We start from the raw sequence: 21,156 nt of genomic DNA on the forward strand, positions 1-21,156 counted from the left end.
CAGGCACGCTCCTCATTCTGCTACTCCGTCAAGGACTCAGCAGCATTTTCCAGTTTCCTGCAAAGTCTTTGACATGAATCTGTCTGGGTGCTTTGCCGGTAATCGTTTGTCAGTTATCCGTAGTGTCACCCAGAGTTTCTGAGTCAAATACAGACAGAGTTGTCCAGCTTGGGGACAGCACCTGTCCTTCCCCAGTGGTCCTCAGGCTGCTTTGCGGTGACATCGGTGTCCACAAGAAGATTCACCTTTATCTCCAGGGCGTCCTGCAACCAAATACCGCCGAAGCCCTCCCGCGGCTGACAGTACCGTGCCACGGAGGGTTTGCTTTTCTCACAATGCATTTTTAAAAATCATCTCTAGCCCTAATTAGTCAGAGTGAGAATTCTGTCTTCTCTCCTCTGTAAATTTACAGAAGAGAATTGAAAGCAGGGCCCCCTAGGCTATACATTTTAGGTATTTATAGTGAGTTATTTATAGTGAGGCCAAGGACCCACAGTCAGAAGAGGTAAGAAGCATAATTTTTTCCCAAGCACATAACAGCAAGGGCCCTGGATGGCTAAACCATTCCTTTTCAGTGCTAAAAAGCATACTGTGGGAACAAATGGGGTCTTTCTTAGTTTTCAGCGATGGTATCAGTTAGAGAAAACCAGGCCCATATTATCTCTTTGCAGGACTGACCTCTTATGCCATGTGACTTCTCTGAATCTTATTTTCCCATTTGGGAAGTAGGAAACCAAATTCATGGGCTTGTTTTAAAAGACCATGACCTGGGACTGCTGGGTGCCGCCGTTAGCTAAGCCTATGACTCTTGGTTTGGGCTCAGGTCAAGATCTCCGGATCCTGAGATCAAGCCCTACATCGGGATCCATGTTCCATGTGGAATCGGCTGTGTTTCTCTTTCCCTCTCCCTCTGTTCTCCATTCTGTGCTCTTTCTCTCTCTCTGCAATAAATAAATACATCTTAAAAAAAAAACAAAACAAAAAACCTATAAGCTAAGGATAAGTATCCTTACTTTATAGGTGAGGAAACTAATGTCTCAGGTGTAAAAGGGGTTTTGAACATTGAAAAGTGCTTTATGAATTTAAGTTATTAACATTACTATTTATCTAGAACTACTGAGACCTTCCCCCTTTCCTCTTTGACTCCATAAATTTGGAACTTAGAGCCTGACGATATCACAAAACAACATTTAACATTGCGACTGGGGAGAAAGATGTTATAACCCTGGTCTGGGAAAAAAAATAACTTTCAGGGGAAGAAATAGCCAATGCTCTCATTTTAATGGAAGGATGATTAGAGAACCAAACATTGCATCACTGAACCTTTCTGTTGATTTTCTCTTAGGAAAGCATTGAAGGGTGTTTTAAGGGAAGAAAAAGATGTCATTCCAGGGAGGGACTCAGCTACCAAAGAATTCTTGCAGGCAGAAGTAACTGTGCTGAGAACAACAAAAAAAAGAGAATTCTCAGAGAATTGCAGACACTATAACCAGAGTCTCAAACTTGACAGAGCATAAGAACCCCTCGTGGGGCTTGATAAAAACACCAAAGGGTACGTCCCACCTCGAGAGTTTCTGATTCAGCAAGTCTGAGTTGGGGCCAAGAATGTGCATTTCTAACAAGTTCCCAGGAGATGTTGATGCTGCTGGTCTCCCCTGTGTACTTGTCTCTGTCCTCATCTCCTCTTATAAGGACACTGATCCTATTGGACTAAAGCTCACTTGAATGACCTCTTGTTAACTGAGTCACCTCTTTAAAGGTCCATCTCCAACTCCGGTCACATTCTCAGGCACTGGGGGGTTAAGACTTAAATATATGAATTCGCAGGCTGAAGGGGGACATGATTCAGAGAGGGAGGGACCATCACTGCCAACACAGTGACACAGAAATCTCAGCAAGCCAGGAGCCAAAAAGCAGATCCCACACCAAGCGGACACCTTACATATCACTGCATGGAGTGTGTTTAGGGACGAGGGCAGCACAGGGGAATATTCTGGAGGACTTTGTGAGACCATGGGAGGACAGCACAGCCTTCAGACCGGAAGTGTGGTTCTTTGTCTCTGAAATATATTTGCTGCAGAGCATATTAGTTTAGCTAAATTTTAATAGAGTAAAGTCCAAATTGTCTTTAAATGGGGAGCAAGGGGGTGCCTGGATGTCTCAGTGGGTTAAGCCGCTGCCTTTGGCTCGGGTCGTGATCCTGGGGTCCTGGAGTCGAGTCCAGCATCGGGCTCTCTGCTCGGCAGGGAGCCTACTCTCTCCTCTCTCTCTCTCTCTCTCTCTGCCTGCCTCTCTGCCTACTGGTGCTCTCTGTCTGTCAAATAAAATAAATAAATAAATAAATAAGTGGGGAGCAAGGTCATCAGGTAGGTTTCTGAGTGGGAGTTTACTTAAGTAGAATGAGGCAGCAATCCTTCTAGAAATTAAACCCATCAGCTTCTGCACTGAGCTAGAGCATTCAGGCTCCCCAACCAGCTGTCTCAACCAGCACCTCTGATAATTTGAGCGGAATAATTCCTGGTGGGGTGGGGGAGACTGTCCTATGCATTGTAAGATATCCAGCAGCACCCCTGGTCTTTTCCACTGGAGACTGGTAGTAGTACATGCCGCCAGTTGGGACAAGCAAAAATGTCTCTAGACATTGCCAAATGCTGCCAGAGGCAGGGGAATCCAAAATTGTTCCAGGGAACAAGCACCACTCCATAGGTTCTGTCTCAACCCATCTGGGTTTCTATAACAAAAGTAGCCTAGATTGGGTGGCTTAAACAACTAACATTTGTAGGAGGCTGGGAAGTCCAAGATGAAGACAGATTCAGGGCCTGGCTCCTTCCTGGGGCCCAGACTGTTTCTGTTGGGTCCTGTCTGGGGTAAGGAGAGAGGGGGGCTCCAGGGTCTCCTTTGCTGGGGCACTCATGGCAGCCTCACCCTCACGACCTAATCACTTCCCACAGCCCCTGCCTCTTAACACTACCACCCTGGGGATCCAGTTTCGACATAGAACTTGGGGAGACACAAACCTTCAGTCTCTAGCTTCCATTCCATAAACCCCAAGCACATGACCTGCATCGTTAGGGCAAATCTACAGAACCAGGACACCCACTTCTCATTGATCAGGAACCCCGGACTCCTTGATACCTGCTTACTTTCACATTCCCAAGTAGCGTCTCTGTGATGCTCAAATCTGCATCTTGTACTAGGCTCTCTCCGTGCTCTAGGATCAGGACAATCACATTCCATAACTAATGTGACTCTCATTTCCAGAAGGAGGATAATGAAAATACCTCCAGTTCTAGGCCCAGGGAAGAGGGATTGCATAGGAGGGAGAGGGAGGCTAATGCTCAGAGCCCATGGTGCGCAAGACAGCAGCGAGGGGCTTCCCTGAGGCTTGTTCTTCCTGCCACAGCCTGACAGACATCTGTCAGGTAGAAGCTTAAAACTGGCAGCCCATGAAAACCACATGCGGCTCTCTGTGATTTACCAGGCTGAGCACAGCTTGTCAGCCCATCAGTTACTGTCACGACGGTGCCAGACTGATTCGGGTTCATTCATCAAACACATGAAAAACCTGATGTTAGCAGGGAAACCCTTTTGGGAATCAAAGACCTGTGGCTTCGTATCTCCTTTCTTTTCTCCTTTTTTTCCTCCCCCTTTTTAACATTTCTGGGATGTCAGAGGTAATGCATGGCTTCGTTGATTTATATCATGACATTCACAGAACACCTAACGTGTGCCCAGTCAGGGGTCTGGCCCAGGAAACACAGTATGCTTTGTGCCCCCTGGGTTCTCACGGGCACGCCCCTGGGAAATACTTCATTCACTGTAATGCGGTGGTGCTCAGCGGTTCCCCGCCAGAAGGAAGGCTAAGAAGCCATATGAGAAACAAAAGGACAAGGAATACAAATTTAGGGATGCCCTGCTTATTAAAGTCATGATAGGAGCTATTTGGTCTGCTGTTCATTCATAATAAAGGAATCCACTGGAATGGAGTTATAATCCCATTTGATTTTTCCTCCTACTATCCAGCCTTTAGGTTCCAACTGCTTCCATCTCATTCAATGCAGACAACTGTCTGGATCCCCACCCAACACGGGGGACCATTCTCTCAACAACTCTTCCTAATTTTTCTCATTTGCGAACTGTTAAGCTATCCCAAAAAAGTCTTTTTTTTTAATGATATCTTTTTTTTTCCATTTTATTTATTTTTTCAGCGTAACAGTATTCATTCTTTTTCCACAACACCCCAAAAAGTCTTTTTTTAAATAAAGATTTTGTTTTTAATAATCTGTACATCCAACGTGGGGCTCAAACGTACAATTCCATGATCATGAGTTGCATCCTCTACCAACTGAGCCAGTCAGGTGCCTGTATCCTGAATTATTCTTTTTCCTACTTGTTGTTTTTTATTCTTTTGAATTCACCAAATGTTCTCATTTTCTTCTTGTTTTAGTTGTTTTTTTATTGCAACTTTTAAATATCCCACTCCCCCTGAGAGGAGTGGGATATTTCTTTGCTTTTCTCTCAGATTTTCTAGGACAAGTTTGCATTCTTTTAGCAAAGAGACATTGAGAACCAACCAGGGCCAGACGTATTATTTCTGAATCTGCTAATTTTACCTTATTGTGGCTGTAGCGGCAGCTCAGGTGAGATTTCAACAAGGACTTGTGTATGCAGACTCTAAATTAAAGATGTTGATCTATTTTGTCCTTCCAGTGCAAAGCGGCATCTTCACTTCGAAGCCCCTGTTTATGCAGCACTCAGTTGATTTGGGGTTCCAATTGGTTATAAAGGAAACAGACTTCGAAGCCAACAGTGGGACTGAGCCAGTCAAATCAGTCAGTGAAGTTTACTATACTACAAAGGACAAGACAAAATTGGAGCAAATAAAGCTAAGTATTTGGGAGCTGGTGTTTTTTGAAGGGAAGGAGAGATGTTTGAGCCTTGTGTATTAATAGCTTTTTAAATTAAAATAACTCAACTTGATCTTAGGACATGACATTGATGTGATCAGGTCGTCTCACACAGTCTCCCCTGCTTTGCATGGCAAAGAAAGGACAAAGGTAGAAAAGGAGTGTCCTTCTCCCATCCCCAGTTGGTGCATGTGTCTGGTGCATGCACAGAACTGGGCTGAGTCAGGTGCTCCGCACATCTGATAAGAGGTTGGAAGAAGTACAAGAAACCAGTCCATTTCCCCCATTGACTTTCCCATCTTAGTTTTTTTTTTTTTTTTTTTTCCTCCCCGTGTGAGTAACAAAGCATAGAGTGTTCCTCAGGCATTTTCTCCCACTCAACAGCAATGGGTAAACTCCAAAAATGAAATAACAAAACGAGTACTTCCTTCAACCTACACGCATCGTCTGCTCCAACCAAACTGGCAGGACCTACCCGTTTTGAGCACTTACTATCTGCCAGGCATGATTCTTAGTGCTTTACATTTACATACTTTGTATTCTTATAATCCATAGGAAAACCCATGGAGTAGGTTTTGATATCCTCATTTTACAGATTAGGAAACTGAGGCTAAGAGAACTTAATGAACTAACCCAAGGTCACACACAAGCGTACTAAGTGATCCAACCGTGATTTGAGTCAAGGTCAGTGTGACTACATACTGTCCTGAGTGTTCCTCCGGGCATGCATATGTTTAGATCTGTACTGCCTTTCTCTTCTTGGACCCGTGGTATGCATTCTTCATGGAATGGCATTCCTTTGCATTTCCATTCATCATTTCATTCCATTCATCTAGTCCTTCCATTCCCTCAAGTCTCAAGCAAATTCCCATCTCTCCCACAGAGCTCAGTCCAGCCTTTCCAAGACTCAATGGCTCCTCTGAAATCCTATGGTGCTTCTTTCCTTAGCGTTTCATAAATGCAACCTTCTGTTGTTCATCTGCTGGGCAGTAGGGGTTAGAGGCCAATAGAAGCTGTTTATCCACTGGATATTCAGACATTCTGGGGCTACAATCTCTCCTGCTAACATGCACCATGACAGAAGTGGGGGATACTTCATCAACCAGCATAACCCTAAGGCCGGGCAGAGTAACTGACACAGAGCGTGTCCTTGATGTATTTTTATCAAGCAAATATATAGGAAAAGGGGTGTTGAGGTTGATAAAGATAAGATCTTGTGAACATAACTTGTTGTCAGTGAAGGCTAATCCAAGCCTAGTGGGTGAGTGTGGGAGAGGCAGGGTGGTTTTAGGTCCACCTGATATATGTTGCTCCCATTGTTCCCCTGACCCATCAATCATGTGCTACCCAATAACCCCTGCAGAACTCAGCTGAAATCCCTGGGACTTAAAGTTTACACAGTAAATAAATAAAAGTGCTGTTTTATGAAGATCTCTGTAAGGCCCAGAACACATAAAGTGCTTCTTCTCTTTAACGCAGGCAATAGACCAGAGCATCAAATAGGCACAGAAAACACTATCCTCTCTTGAGCAGGGCAATCACCCAGGAGGCAGAGATCCATGAGCTGAGAGAAGGAAGACCGTAGAAGCCTGATTAGGAAGTTAAACTGACCTACACTTGGAAAGCAGATGAGAGGACAAAATTACAAATCACTGCTGGCAAGAGACATCCCTGAAGAACCAAAAGCAGGAGAAAGAACATCGTGGTCTTCCAGGGTAGCCAAAAGACCTGCCCCAGTAAGGCAGGAGGAAGACCTCTTGGAATCAACCTAGTAGACAAGAAATCTAGTGATATCCTCCCTCAGAGCTTCCTGAACCAATGGAGAGAAATTTGAGGAGAGAATGATAGGCCAAACTATAGATAGCAGAGCCAGAGAAGTCTTACTGGATAGGGTATTTGTTTTTTCACTATTTTCTTTTTTTCTGTGTAGTCTAGACACACTCTCCTTATACCAATATGGGCCATGACTTCTGTACAAGATTGCAATCCCATAGATGTTGGAAAACGTATTATACTTGTCTTGGTGTCTCCAAATCTTGGCAAGATGTTCTCCATTAGATCTGCTAGATAAACATCTAATGCAAAGATGAAAATGGTGATACGAATCTTAGATCGTCAGAAGGCATCTATCTAGTTTTCTTACATGGAGTTGTTATTGCTGAATTTTATTTTAAGTTTTGCTCCGGTTCCAAAATGTCCTAGTAATAGTATATTCATCCTGACAAATAATTATACCTTAACCAATCAAGGACTGACTCCTCCCCAAAAAAGCCTTTTGTATTTTTGAAAGAGCCTTTAGTGAACATTCTGTTGCCTCAGAGAACGACACTTTGAGGAATCCAGGGTCAAGCACGCTTGCCAAAAACCACATAAACACAGTACCCCTAGACATCACAAAACAAAGTAGAGAGCACAACCTTTTCCAAAAGAAAACAGATAAAACATGAAAACAATCTGGCCACGGCAGGGGCCCACTTGTGCCCCAGTAGAATGTCAGATGCACCTAAAGCAACAAGAGCCTATTGGACTCTGTGTTGCCAGGAAACAGATTCTCTTTTCTATGCTCTAATGCCTTTTCACCACACTGAGAAAGCTGGCATCATGATAGACCCAGATGGGAGAAGATGACTCTTAATGACCCTCCTCTTCTAGAAGTTGAGATAGTGGTGTTCTAATCTAGACTATCCTAAAAATAATCAGGCTTCTTTTGAATCGGAGTACTGATGATAGTAGAAATGAGAATTGGTTTGCTCTCTTGAGAGCCTCCTCACAATAACATATTTCTTTTATGGTTCTGTAGATCTTAAGTCACTAAATTCACGAGATCAGCTTCTGCTAAAAAAGGTAGAAACATAACTTAAACCTGCATGACAAAAGGACACATTTTGGGGGCCAAGGAGTCAGCTGTGAATAGCTCTAGGCTGCAGGTGGCCTTAGAGAACATCAGGGTGGGGCCCAGAATAACCAGAATGTTCTCCAGTGTCTCAAGTTAGCTTCTTTCTTAAATTCCAAATTCCTTCCTTCAGACTGGCTTTGGTTAAGAACCATTTACGGCTCCTCACTTCCTATTTCCCAGCTTCACCCATCACCCAAAGGGAGATCCCCAAATGGACTGGCTCAGCTTGCATTCCCTGCGCTCATTGATATTTGTTTCCATAAAGCATTCAATAAAAATCTATGGAAAGAGAGAAAGCATGCCTGCCCTCATGCTGACATGGGGTAGGCACAGGCGGTGAAGTGTCTTGCACCCCTTGCTCAAGGGTTAGCATTTTGTTCTGTAAGCAGCAGACAGGCATCACGGCTTTCAAAGGAGAGAGTCAAGATCAGGTTTTTATTTTATAAAGAACACTTGTGTGTAAGTAGAGGCTACAGAGGGTGAGGGAGGAAGAGACTAGAGGCTGTAATAATATTCCAAACAAGAGATGATAAGAGTCTGAACTAAGGCAGTAATAATGGGGATGAAGAAGCCAGGACAAATATTCACGAGACAGAATTTGGTTTCTGCTTCGATATGGAAGATGAAGGAAGAGTCAAGAATGAAATCATTTTGAATGAACAAAAGGGATCTGGGCAATCCCTGAAAGATGATTGTAACAGAGCTGTTTCCTGTGCACACAGGGGTGATTGATAGTGTAAGTAGCACAAGCCCACACAATTGACATCCCTTGTCAATGCCAAATTTTTCTCACCTTTGAAACAACACCTGCACTAAGAGAGACTTGGCTCAGGTATTTCGTGAACTGCCACAGTACTTGTTAATTTTATAACTTACATAATTATTCCCTTTTATGTGTCTTAAATGTCAAGGTCCCTGAAGTAACAGCAGAACAGCAAATTAAGTAACTTTTACTGAACTTATGAAGTCCTAGCTATTTAGGCAAACTTTCAACATCAGCAACTTTTACAAAATACTATTATGAATGCTTGGGATCTCCCCTAAAAAAGATGCCTCTGACAAGATGTAATTATTTGGCTGAAGTTGGAAAATGATAGGCAAGCATGGACTAGAGCCTTGCTCCCTCTTAGCCTCCTACAGAACTGACCCACCCTGACAGGCTGGGAGACCACAGACCATTTTGCTCTAAGGAAGAGTTTCAAAAGGAACAGCTGAACAAGTGAGCTCAAATATTTCAGATCCATGAATAAGACTGAAGGATTAGGAAGTAGATGTTGTCAGCCTGATTTAACTCTTCACCCCCACATCAGTCTAGATAGAGACTGCTGTGGGTTGGGGAAGAAAAGTTTATAGAGACAGGATAGAGACAAGCCATGGGAGTTAATCATTAATGAGAGAGGTGGGGAGACTGTGTCCTAACCTCTCCTTTCTTCAAGCTCAACCTCCAAGGGGACCCAAAAATTCTTTCAGCCCTCCGTTTAAGTTCTTGGATTCGAAGTTAGGAGAGTCGAGCCTCAAATTTTGGGTCAAGTACTTGGAAAGCAGCTGACTGTGCCAGGGTGCTGTGACCGATACAGAGAATTAAGGGAGAGGGCTGGGGACAACCTAAGAGATCCCTTCAAACCCTGGAATCGGTGGGAGTGCACCCAAAGCTGTTGGGGTCCCCCAGAGTGGGTGCAGCAGTTGGCCAGAAGATAGTATTGGTGGGTTATAGAAGAATTACAGTGGAAAAGACTACAATGCAGAGACTATAAAGTGGCCCATCCATTAGGGTTTAACTGAGAATGTTAAAACGCCATTATGGTGGAGACAAGCCAGATGATCAAATGAATGGACAATGGCACACCACCAAGATCCAAATCATGAAATAAACCTCTCTCCACCATTTGCATAGCCTTCTAAGCATAGCATTAACTCTAGGGACAAGAGAGGTTTTGAGGTTGAAAAACCTCAAACCTGAAATGACAGACAGCAACTTAACATGACTAAGTTTCCCTAATAATGACTGCATGATGATATTTGTATCAGAAACAATAGGAGCTTGGGACAGAAATTAGGTTTTTATAGACAAATGAAGGGATTTACACATTTGCTCACTTGAGCAGAAGTTAACTGTGAACTACGTACACAAGTTCATAACATAGAAATACAGGACAGGAACTCTAGTGTAAGGCAGATTCAGATTTGAAGCCAGCTCTCCCAATGACCAGCTGTGTGTCTGTGAGCATGTGACTCATGCTGACATCCTCATCTGACTGACTTCTGATGTTTATTCAATTCCAAACTTAATCCCGTGCCCATGGATTCCAGTGGGCCTAGTGAAGAGATCCTATCTTGTGTTCCTGATCTCTTTTCCCACTCTACATGTTTTTCCCAAGATCCCTATTTTCCATTTCTAGGCTCTGGTTTCCAATTGTGTCTCTTCTAGGTCTTCCTAACCCAGAACCATGCCCTCACAACAATTAACCCAGGCAAGACAGTCCAACCACACCTTGTACCTAAAAACCCAGTGTCTGACGTGGTCGCTGCAGCAGCCTTCCTAGAAGTGAGAATCTTTCAATTTAGTCAATTCTGCTGATTCTGAGTATAGAATCACAAAGATTTTAAGAGAAGAGAATAAAGAAATGTAAGTAGTATTTGGATGAGATGGTGCCTGTAAAGCATTTGGTGTTAAAAACTTCAGATGTCAAAGCTGTTAATAGAACCCTTGTATGTACAACAAGTTCCCAGAAAATAAAATAATAAGGACAGAAAATATTCATACCAGCAAGAAACATTAGCACTATCAGAAGGTACAAGCTGGGGCACAGAGAACCAAGTCTCGAGCAACACATGCAAAAGCCAACTGTGCTCTGGAGTTCTCGTCACCTTTGGAATGATCTTATTTGTCTTAGTAGTCAGTCTTCATGCCAACTTTGCCAGGATCACTCAGAGTGAAAACTGTATCATCGTACAGAAGCCTACACTCTATTCACCTCCCTATATCCATTCCAAATATTTCTAAGATCGCTACAGACCTTTGGATTCTCCTCAAATTCCCCTTCTTTTCCTCCAAGGTGAATCAGCATCCTTAATTTGTTATTTTTCATGGGCATGAATTTCTTTTATTCTTTAACACCATGAGCATATATTCCTAAATTATATTTTATAATTTGGTTTGTAAGTATTTCAATTATGTATGTTTCTTCTTTTTTTAGATTATCTTTTTATACTTTATTTTTTTATTATGTTCAGTTAGCCAACATATATACATCAAGTCCGTTGATTCATCAGTTGTGTATAACACCCAGTGCTCATCACATCACATGCCCTCCTTAATGCCCGTCACCCAGTTATCCCATCCCCCCACTGTCTCCCCTTCCACAACCCTCAGTTTGTTTCCCCAGAGTCAGGAGTCTCTCATTCTTCTCATCAGGAGTCTCTGATTTCTTCCCTTCTGGTTTCCCTCCCTTCCCCTATAATCCTCTGGACTATTCTTTATATTCTACATATGAGTGAAATCATGTGATGTCTTTTTCTGATTGATTTATATCACTTTGCATAATTGCCTCAAGTTCCATACATGTCGGTGTACATGGTCGGTATGCATCCTTTCTGATGGCTGAGTAATATTCCATTATATATATGAACAACATCTTCTTTATCCATTCATCTGGTGGAGGACATCTCGACTCCTTCTGCCGTTTCGTTATTGTGGACATTGCTGCTATAAACATTGGGTAGCAGGTGTTCCTTTGGATGACTACATCTGTATCTTTGGGGTAAGAACCCAGTAGTGCAATTGCTGGGATATAGGGCAGCTCTGTTTTTAACTTCTTGATGAACCTTCATCCTGTTCCTGAGAGCGGCTGTACTGGGATGCATTCTCACCAACGCTGTAGGAGGGTTCCCCTTTCTCCACATCCTTGCCAACATTTGTTGTTTCCTGTCTTGTTGATTTTCGCCATTCTAACTGGCATAAGGTGGTATCTTACTGTGTTTTTGATTTGTACTTCCCTGATAAATGATGTGGAGCATTTTTTCATTTATCTGTTGGCCATTTTTATGTCTTCTTTGGAGACCAGCTATGTATATCTCGTTTATTTGTTTATGTCCTTATTTCCCACACAAAGGATTTGCAGTGGTTTATAATAAAACCAGACACTACTACAACACAGTAGAATATAAATTAGAATTTTAAAAAACTGGTAACAGAAAGAACACAAATAAAACTAGTAAATTAAGACTTGGGGATAAAAAAGAAGAGAAATAAACAAAGTGACTTTATTCATAATGAAATGTAATAAAACCGAATTTCTATCAGAATATTATAATATTCTATAATATAATATTATAATTTGGACATGCCAGACTATTCAGATTTTAGTTGTAACCGTGGAGGGTTTACCATCACATATATTGATGTGAAATATCCCCAGGCTTTCTCATGGAACGATGACAACATCTTCTGTCTCCGAACTCCCTCTAGAATGGCCCACCACTGGTCCTCAACTTTGGAAGGACAGGTTTATTCATGGATGGAGGATATAATCAGGATAGAAGGCAGGGCTAGTAACAGCAAGAATAATTATTAAGACTTACTGAACACTGGCTAAGAATCAGGCACTGTGATAAGCTCTATAAAAATAATCTTTGACATAATCCTTACAACAACCCTTGGAGCTACTGCATTTCACAGAAGAGGAAACTGAGGAAGCCCTAGAAAGGTTAAGCACTTGCCCAAGATTAAATGGTTAGTAAGTAGATTTCAAGACCCTCTGGGCTGACAGAGACCTGAGTGTGTGTGTTAAACCATTGTGCCATCCTTCCTGGAATCCCTGGATTCATTCCTCACCATGGCAGGTGGATTTGTAGCTTATGTCTCAGAAATCAAATCCTTATCTTAACCATGCTGATATATTTCATTAATACATTTGAATGAAACCAGATGCCTTTGACGAGGTGATAATGTGCATTCAGGCCGTGCTACACCAATGGGTGCCAATGCCCTGGCAACTCTCAGAGGCCTGACAGAAATTTCCCAGAGAAAAAGTAGAACCCCTTCTGGAGCTTTAGGACCAACTACATTAGATTCAAGAAATTTTATTCTGAAGATCATAGACCCCATAATCTAACCACCCTGTCTCTGTGAACAAAATGCATCCTTTCAAACCCTTGGGAGATTTTGCTTCTTTTGTTTAAAACAAGATGGAAAATATTAAGAACTTATCCATTTTGTAGAAAATATTTAACATTGAAAGTACCTCAAGAGGCACATCTGAAAAATCCAGAAATAGATATTTTACATTTTATATTCAACCGATTTTCCTGTACTTAATTGATTCCATTATTCATGTTTTCCACACCCAGAAGCTTACTGATTTTTTTCTTAGTGCTTGTGCACTTCAAGAATGCATAGTTATTAATCAAAGGATCTGTTCTTCACTTAGCCAAGCTATCCATGTTAAATTCTTTTCATCTTCCCCAGAAATCAGTTCTTCCAGCTCCTTCATTTTTATTACTCATGTCCAAGTTTTTTCCAATTTATGTGAGATGCTCAAAACTTCTCAGTGTTACGTATCCCACAGAAAGGGATACTTTACTTCCATAATCATGACATTATGTTTATCTAATTACAGTTTACTTGACATGGACTTTTTTTTCTTTTTTTGTTACTTAACTCATTTAATTTACTACATTTCAAGATGGCACTTTTCAGGTTTGGCCTCTTTATTAAGAATCTGTTTCTGGGAGGCCTGGGTGGCTCAGTGGGTTAAAGCCTCTGCCTTCACCTCAGGTCATGATCCCAGGATCCTGGGATCAAGCCCCGCATCGGGCTCTCTGTTCCATGGGGAGCCTGCTTCCTTTCCTTTCTCTCTGCCTGCCTCTCTGCCTACTTGTGATCTCTGTCTGTCAAATAAATAAATAAAATCTTAAAAAAAAAAAAAAAAGAATCTGTTTCTGGTCACTCATTACCTGACTTAATTTGGGATGAGACACCAACAAAAATAAGACCCTAGCTGGGTATTTAAGAGTCAAAAGGGGCTAGAAGCCTGAAACATTTGATTAAACTAATTCACTGGAGTTTATCTCAATACCAAGAGTAATGAGCCTAGAAATTCCATATCCCTGCCTTTATGTAAATGTGTCATAAACCAGTCACAGGATTGTTTTTAGGCTGCATTAATTTAAGCATCTGTGCACAGTCACGTTCTCTGTCTCCAATAATTTCCAAGATACCCTACGCCTAAGTGGCTTTTATAGTATTTGAGGGTGAGGGACAGAATTATTTTTGTGCGAAAGGCCAACAGAATCTCCCTGGGAAGATCTGGCCTGGGGCAGGGTGCCTGGGTGATTCAGCTGGTTGAGCATCCCACTCTTGATTTCCGCACAGGTCATGAATGACCTCGGGTTCATGAGAAGTTGGGCTTCACACTCAGCATGGAGCCTCCTTGTGCCTCTGTTCCCACCCTGTTCTCTCTCCCCCTTCCCCATCCCCAACTGCTCCTTTGCCCATGCTCTCTCTCTCTCTCTAAAATAAAATCTTTAAAAAAATTGGCTCGGGGAGCCAAACTGTATATCCTAGTTAATCCTCCACTGTTTCACATTGATTGTTCAATAATCCTACAGCTCTGGTCATTTTCTTCTTCTTCTTCCCTTTCCTGATACATTGATATTCTTTACTAAATGATAGAGGTGAGAATGAAAGGTGGTAAAAGCACTCTTCATCGATTTTTTACTGTGTTTCTGAGTCCTGTACCAACAGATTAATATTTCTTGTTACCGGCTCTCATCCTCACATACTGTGAAAACACAAAGAAAATCCCATACATTTCAGCTAACCAAAATATGGTTTGATGTCACTGTAGATTTTATTTACTAAAGTTAGTATTACAGTGATTGCCTATGGACAATCAAGAAGGAGCCGTCATTGAATCAGCCTTGTGAGGATCAACCAGATAAAAGTGGCACGAAGGAGAATTAAGGATCATCTCCTAAAACCAGCCTAATAAGAGAATCACATTATATTAGGAATGATGTTTCCTGCTGCAACTCCATATACAAATCTAACTCCTACTAAATATGCTAAATCTTGAGAAACAGTTTTGGCTACTTATTAATAAATTTGCCATTCTATTGGAAAACACCACAGACATACCTCAGTGAAATCCTGCCATCTAAGAAAACATAAAATCTGTGACTGTAATTGTCACTAAGGTGGCTCTTCTGAATCATTAATGATAATGGACCAATGCATCAGTGATTATGCAGATAATTTTGTCTTATCATCAATTACCTTTTTCTTTCCCACATTATTACAAATTATAAGAAAATCTTTAACATTCATATTTAAATCAGAAAGATATATAGTTTGAGGTGTAATGAAGTTAAAAGTTCTAATGGGATCTTTTAAAAATTTTTTTTATTTATTTTTAAAATTTCTTTTCATTGTTCCAGAATTCATTATTTATGCACCACACCCAGTGCTCCATGCAATACGTGCCCTCCATAATACCCACCACCAGGCTCACCCAACCTCCCACCCCCTGCCCCTCCAAAACCCTCAGATTGTTTTTCAGAGTCCACAGTCTCTCATGCTTTTTCTCCCCCTCTAATGGGATCTTGGGTATAATTAGTAATTACTCTCTGGTTAGAAGCTTCTGGATGTTTTCTATTGTGGTCTGAATGTCATTCTTCTATGTATCATTTAGTGGCATTTTGTGCAGCATGACCCATTCAGAAAACAGATGGTGAGATCATCTCTAAGGACAAATTTTGACAGTCATGAACATGAAGAGTAGGAAACTCCAGGCCCATGACATGTCAAGTGGTTTCCAACCATTATGTCATTATTTCATTTAATCCTCAAAGCAATTCTGCAAGATTGAAAATCTTATTCCCAGTTTTTGAGATGAGAAAACCAAGACTGAGCAAAATTAATCAAATATGAGCTGTCCAGGAGGGACAGACAAAGTGGGTTCAGTGGTATAGCCATAAAAAAGAAGCATCTCTCCTCCTTGAAGGAACTCTTCCAGAACTGTGTTGGCTGACTGGACATCCAGGTGGTTAGAAGTATCTGAACCAGACCACTAGAGACCTGAACACAGAAAGCTGCCTGACGTTGCTGAGGGACTCCCCGAGAAGCCACCTCTGTCACAAGCAAGTCCACAGGCTTGTCAGGTTGGGGCATGGTCAATAGTAAACACACTTTTGGAACACTTCCACCAAAGGCACTAACTACCTGAAGGTGGGTGCCAGATTCTGCGGATCGAGACTTCCCTTGATGTTAACAACTTTTGCTTTTTACATTTAGAATTCCAGGCAGGAGATGAAGAGCCTCATTCCCCAAGAGGATGTTCTGACAAGAGACTGAAAAGTTGAGAAGCCTGAGCAGAAAAGCATGGCAGGCAAAAGGAATGACTTGGGGGTGTAACAAAGCCGTTCCAGCATTCCGGAGACAGCTCTGAACCACGCCAGCAGCGGGGCAGGAAGAGCTCGGAAAGGCCCCCATCAAGCGAAGGCTTCAGGCCAACGTCACACAGTGATAAGCTCTACAAAGGGCTCTGGACACACATCAATCCCCACTCTCTGAGACATTCCGTGTAACGCTCACGTCTCTCAATCCTTCACACTCAGAGGAGGCGAGTTTTATAAGCCACAATCAGTGCTTTCATGCCTCCGCCCCATTTCAAGGGCACTTTTTCCTTATGCACATGCAGGTTTGGGCTCTTGGGAATTGCAGTCTCTAGGATGGCGAATCCCTTCCGCGCATGTGTAGGGTGTGGGAGAGAAGGCGGGCAAGGAGGGCAGACTCGCGCATGCGTAGCGCTGCCACTGCTCTGGGGCAGAAGACACAAACAGAAGGGATTGCTTCTCCTTCCAGGCGGCCCCTCGCCTCCCATGCCCCCTTCGCTCCACTCCAGAGCAAGGAAAAGTTCTGTGTAGCCCCAATTTATCATGATCTGAATCATCTCTCCCTTAAGCCCCCATACTCCCACTCCTATTAAAACAAACAAAACAAAACCATTCCCCTCCATAATAAGGATTTGGAACGATCATTTTTGGCGTTTTCTAAGGTTATGAGAAAATATCAATAACAAAAAGAGCAATTTCCTGAAAATCTACATTAATTGTAATATGGAAGAGCCTAGCATTTCTCCCTTTCACCATATGAAATAATCTTCAGTTATGTCAGAATAATTTCAGAATCAAAATCAAGTCATCCCCTTTGGCCACTTCCTGATCAGTCTCTAGCAGAAGCTTTAATATATATATGATCTCGAGTATTCTGTCCTTAAAACTGCCCTGTGAAGCAGGACTTGTGACTCACTCTTACAAAGGGGGAAATTGAAGCAAGGAGGGTCTTAGCGTCCAGCTATCAATCACACAGTGGGCAATGGGCAAGCTGGGAAGCAGAAATCAGACCCTCGTGACTCTAACCCCAGGGCTCTAAAGGACATATTATCCCTTATTTTTCCCTAAGCCCAAGTTGTACAGGACTTTTTAAAAATATATATATATAGCTTATTATTCTTGGTAGTTTTAGGGAATTTAGAAAGTCTCTAAAAGCAAAATTAGGGATGCTTGGGTGGCTCAGTCAGTTAAGCGTCTACCTTTGGCTCAAGTCACGATCCCAGTGTCCTGGGATTGAGACCCACATAGGGCTCCTTGCTCAGCCGGGAGCCTGCTTCTCCCTCTCCCTCTGCTCTTGCTTGTTGTGCTCTCTCTCACTCATTGTCTCTCAAATAAATAAAATCTGTACAAAAAATAAAATAAAAAAATAAAAGCAAAATTAAAGGCTAACTCTGTGCGAAAGGTTTAAAACTTACAGTGAGAGAAACTAAACACTTCTCCCAAAGATACATTACGATAATGCCTTACTTTGGGGCCAAAGTCTTATAAATAAAAGAACTTTTAGAAATGCCTCCATTTCAATTAAGTGATTGGTGTGTCCCCCAAACTGGCTGCCCCTTGCTATTTATTTATTAAGTGCCTGTTGCTTTTTAGATGGACAGCATTTCATATTCACTGTACACCTTGATCTATACTCCCTTGGCGAGGGACTGAAAGTATTTATTCTGAGCACTGGGGCACTTGGTTGGCCAGTCGGTTAAGTGTCCTGCTCTTGGTGTCAGCTCAGGACATGACCTCGGGGTTGTGAGATCCAGCCCCATATGGGTTCTGTGCAGAGCGCGGAGTCTGCTTGAGATTCTCTCTCTCCCTCTCCCTCTGTCCCTGCCCACTGCGCATGTGCACTGTCTCTAAAAGAAAGAAATAACTAAGAATCTTTTCAGAGCATTAAGTCAGACAAAAAGTAACAAAAGAGAAAAGAAAGAGACTATGTGTTTGCTTGAATCACCACTGATTGCCTCATTTTCACCTTTCTGAACCCAAATGATTGTGTGCGATGCTCGGAGCATGAGGCATGTAAGGCCCCAAACTCTGGGTTTGTTGGAAGCCTCTCAGCACAGCCTTGACCTGAGCTTATCAGCCGGGCTCTCAGTTGCCAAACCCACCGGCTCTGCAGAGGCTGAGGTCATCATCATGTGGCTGAGGCCTCAATTGGCTGCTGAGCATGGCACCCACTTGAGGATTTTAGTTTCCAGCAAGCCTACTCTCACTGAGTAGGCAGAAAAAGAGATTAAGGATATATCAGGTAGTTCCCAGAGTGGCTGGGGGTGCTCGGGAAGCCGACTTCGTGCTGAGCTTCCAGGAACAATGCCCAAAATTGCGCCGCAGAACTGATGGGATGAAGGCAAGGTTGCTGCCCCTGTCAGGCACTGGGCATATCGCCGTCATTTCTGTGCCAAGAACTAAGCCTCGCGATCACGGCTACTGCCCGTGTTGACAGAAAGGGAAAGGCAGTGAGTGCCTCTATTATGTCAGCAGCCAGAATAAAAAACTGGAGCAGGCGAATCCGACTGGCAGATGCTTTGCCACGTGCCTGTGGCGGAGGAGAGCGGTCGCCTCCAGATTTGTAGGCGGAAGAGGTCTTTGCCGCCTGCCAAGATTCGCGCGGTAAAGAATTCTCTAACGTTCGAGGAGAGGAGGCATAGATGTGTTTACAAAACAAATAAAAATGTAACGTCGATTTCTTGGCGCAATAAAATAAATACAAGTTCCTATTTTTGAACCGAGAAAACAAGAGAATGATAGCAACTTCCCTGAATTCATAATGATTAAATCAGGATTGGGTATCTGTTTTGTTGTGTTTTGTTTTTATTCGAAAGCCCATGCACTTCCAACTAACCTAGGCTGTCATCTTATTTTAATAAATGAATAATAGTTTGAATTCAATGTAATAAACAGCACAGGGATCATTGTTTAAAATTTTTATTTTTTATTTTTTTAGAGAGAGAGGGTGGAGAGGGACAGAGGGAGATGCAGAGAGAGAATATCACGCAGGCTTCATGCTGGGCACAGAGCCTGATGCTCAAGACCCTGAGATCATGACCTGAACCAATATCAAGAGTCAGATAGACGCTTAACTGACTGAGCCCTGCAGACACCCCTCACAGTGGTCATTTTTAGCTAAAAAATGTCAGACATATAAGTAAAACATCTTAAATTGGCAGTTGTGTTCAATTAAGTTTTAATAATCCCAAACCACATAAATGCTGCTGCTCAAATAAGCTACCTACTTTTTTCCTCTTTGGGTCAAGTATGGATCACACATTGAATCAAAATGGTACAATTTTATGTATGTCATTTATTTATTCTTTTTCTTACAGGGCATTAGGAAATGAACAGAAAAATACAGTTTAATGTATGTATAAGACTGTTGGACTATGGATCTTTAGATCTGTACACATAAAAGTACGTATTCAGTAAGCTGTTACTCTATGTAAGACATTGCTCTCACCACTCAGGGAGAAAAGATGACTCTGCTGGGGAGAAACTCAGAGTCTAGTAAATGAGTTAGAGAAATAAAGATACCGTTTCAGTCATGCATGGAGTGCTATGATAGAGCCACACGCAGGCTATGACAGAGCTCACAGGACACTAAATCAGTATCTAGGGAATCTGGGAAGGCTTCTTGTAGGAGGTTAAAAGCCATTATGGAGGCCACAACCACCTTCATTCATCATTCTAGGCTTTGCTTAGAATTAGGTGTTTAAGATACAAAAGAAATAAAGTCCCTACCCATGTGGAACTTAGAATCGACTGAGAAAGACATAAACAAATACCTACACGAATACTTAGTTAAATGTAACTGGAATAAGTGTTATTGAGAAAAAAGAGTTTTATAAGAGTTTATAACAAAGGAAACCTACCATAATCTAGATGAAGTAGTGAGGAGGTGTTGGAAGACCAGTCTCCAAGGATCTCTCATGTTTATGTAAGTCTTATCTCAGCTTTGGCTCTGTATTTTCTCTTCACGGATGTATGCATAATAAGCAGCCTCAGAAGATAGAGACGGTGCCCTCTGGGGTGTAGAGAAGATTTGTTTCCTATAGTACATTAAAGATAATATCTCTTTCCATGGTGTAGGTTTGCTGGCGGTCCCTTTTAGAAGACGGAAGTTTCTCCAGCTTTAGGTTCCTTAGCTGTAAGGCAAACCCACCGTGTGTGCAGCATTGACCAGGGAGATGTAGGGCCATGTATACCTCTGCTCCCTGATGGGCTGTGGCAATACAGACATTTGTCTCTGATCCAGGAGACTCATGTCTTCTGCCAGCTTCTGTGAAACTGAGCCCAGATAACATGTAAGCTTATACTTAAGACAGAATTTCAGACCAGTCAAGGAACTGGGGGAATTGGTGTGATGTTAGAGGTCTCCTTGAAGAAGGAAAATTAAATTGAGACCTGAAGAATAAGGAGTTGCTAGTGGGCATTGAAACCCACAGATGGAACCCACATAGCAGAACTTGGAAAGAAAGGAGCATGGCAGACTCAGGAGCTGATAAAGGCCTAGAGTGCTGGGAACAGAGCAAGTGAGGTTGGAAGGAATTCTACTTGAGGCTGCAGAGGTAAGGAGGGGCTTGATCATATAAACATATGTGATACTGTGATTTATAATGAGAAATATGTATTCAGTCTTTGTCTTTTTTCTGGCATAGAACTCCAAAAATTCTTGGAATTTCCTAAGTGATGAGAGTAACAAAGGAGTGTTATGTCATGTTAATGAGGTGACTTTTGGAACGTACCTAAGGTTGGGGGCTGGTTGCCAGGAGAACCAACCATGTGATTAGAGGGTTGGAACTTTCTTTTTTTTAAATTTAATTAATTTATTTTTTAAATTTAAATTCAATTAATTAACATATAATATATTATTGATTTCAAATGTAGAAGATAGTGATTCACCAGTCTTATATAATACCAATGCTCATTACATCACAGACTGTCCTTAATGTCCATCACCCAGTTACCCCA

Source organism: Meles meles, chromosome 17 (assembly GCF_922984935.1).
Source record: "Meles meles chromosome 17, mMelMel3.1 paternal haplotype, whole genome shotgun sequence".
Lineage (NCBI taxonomy): Eukaryota > Metazoa > Chordata > Mammalia > Carnivora > Mustelidae > Meles > Meles meles.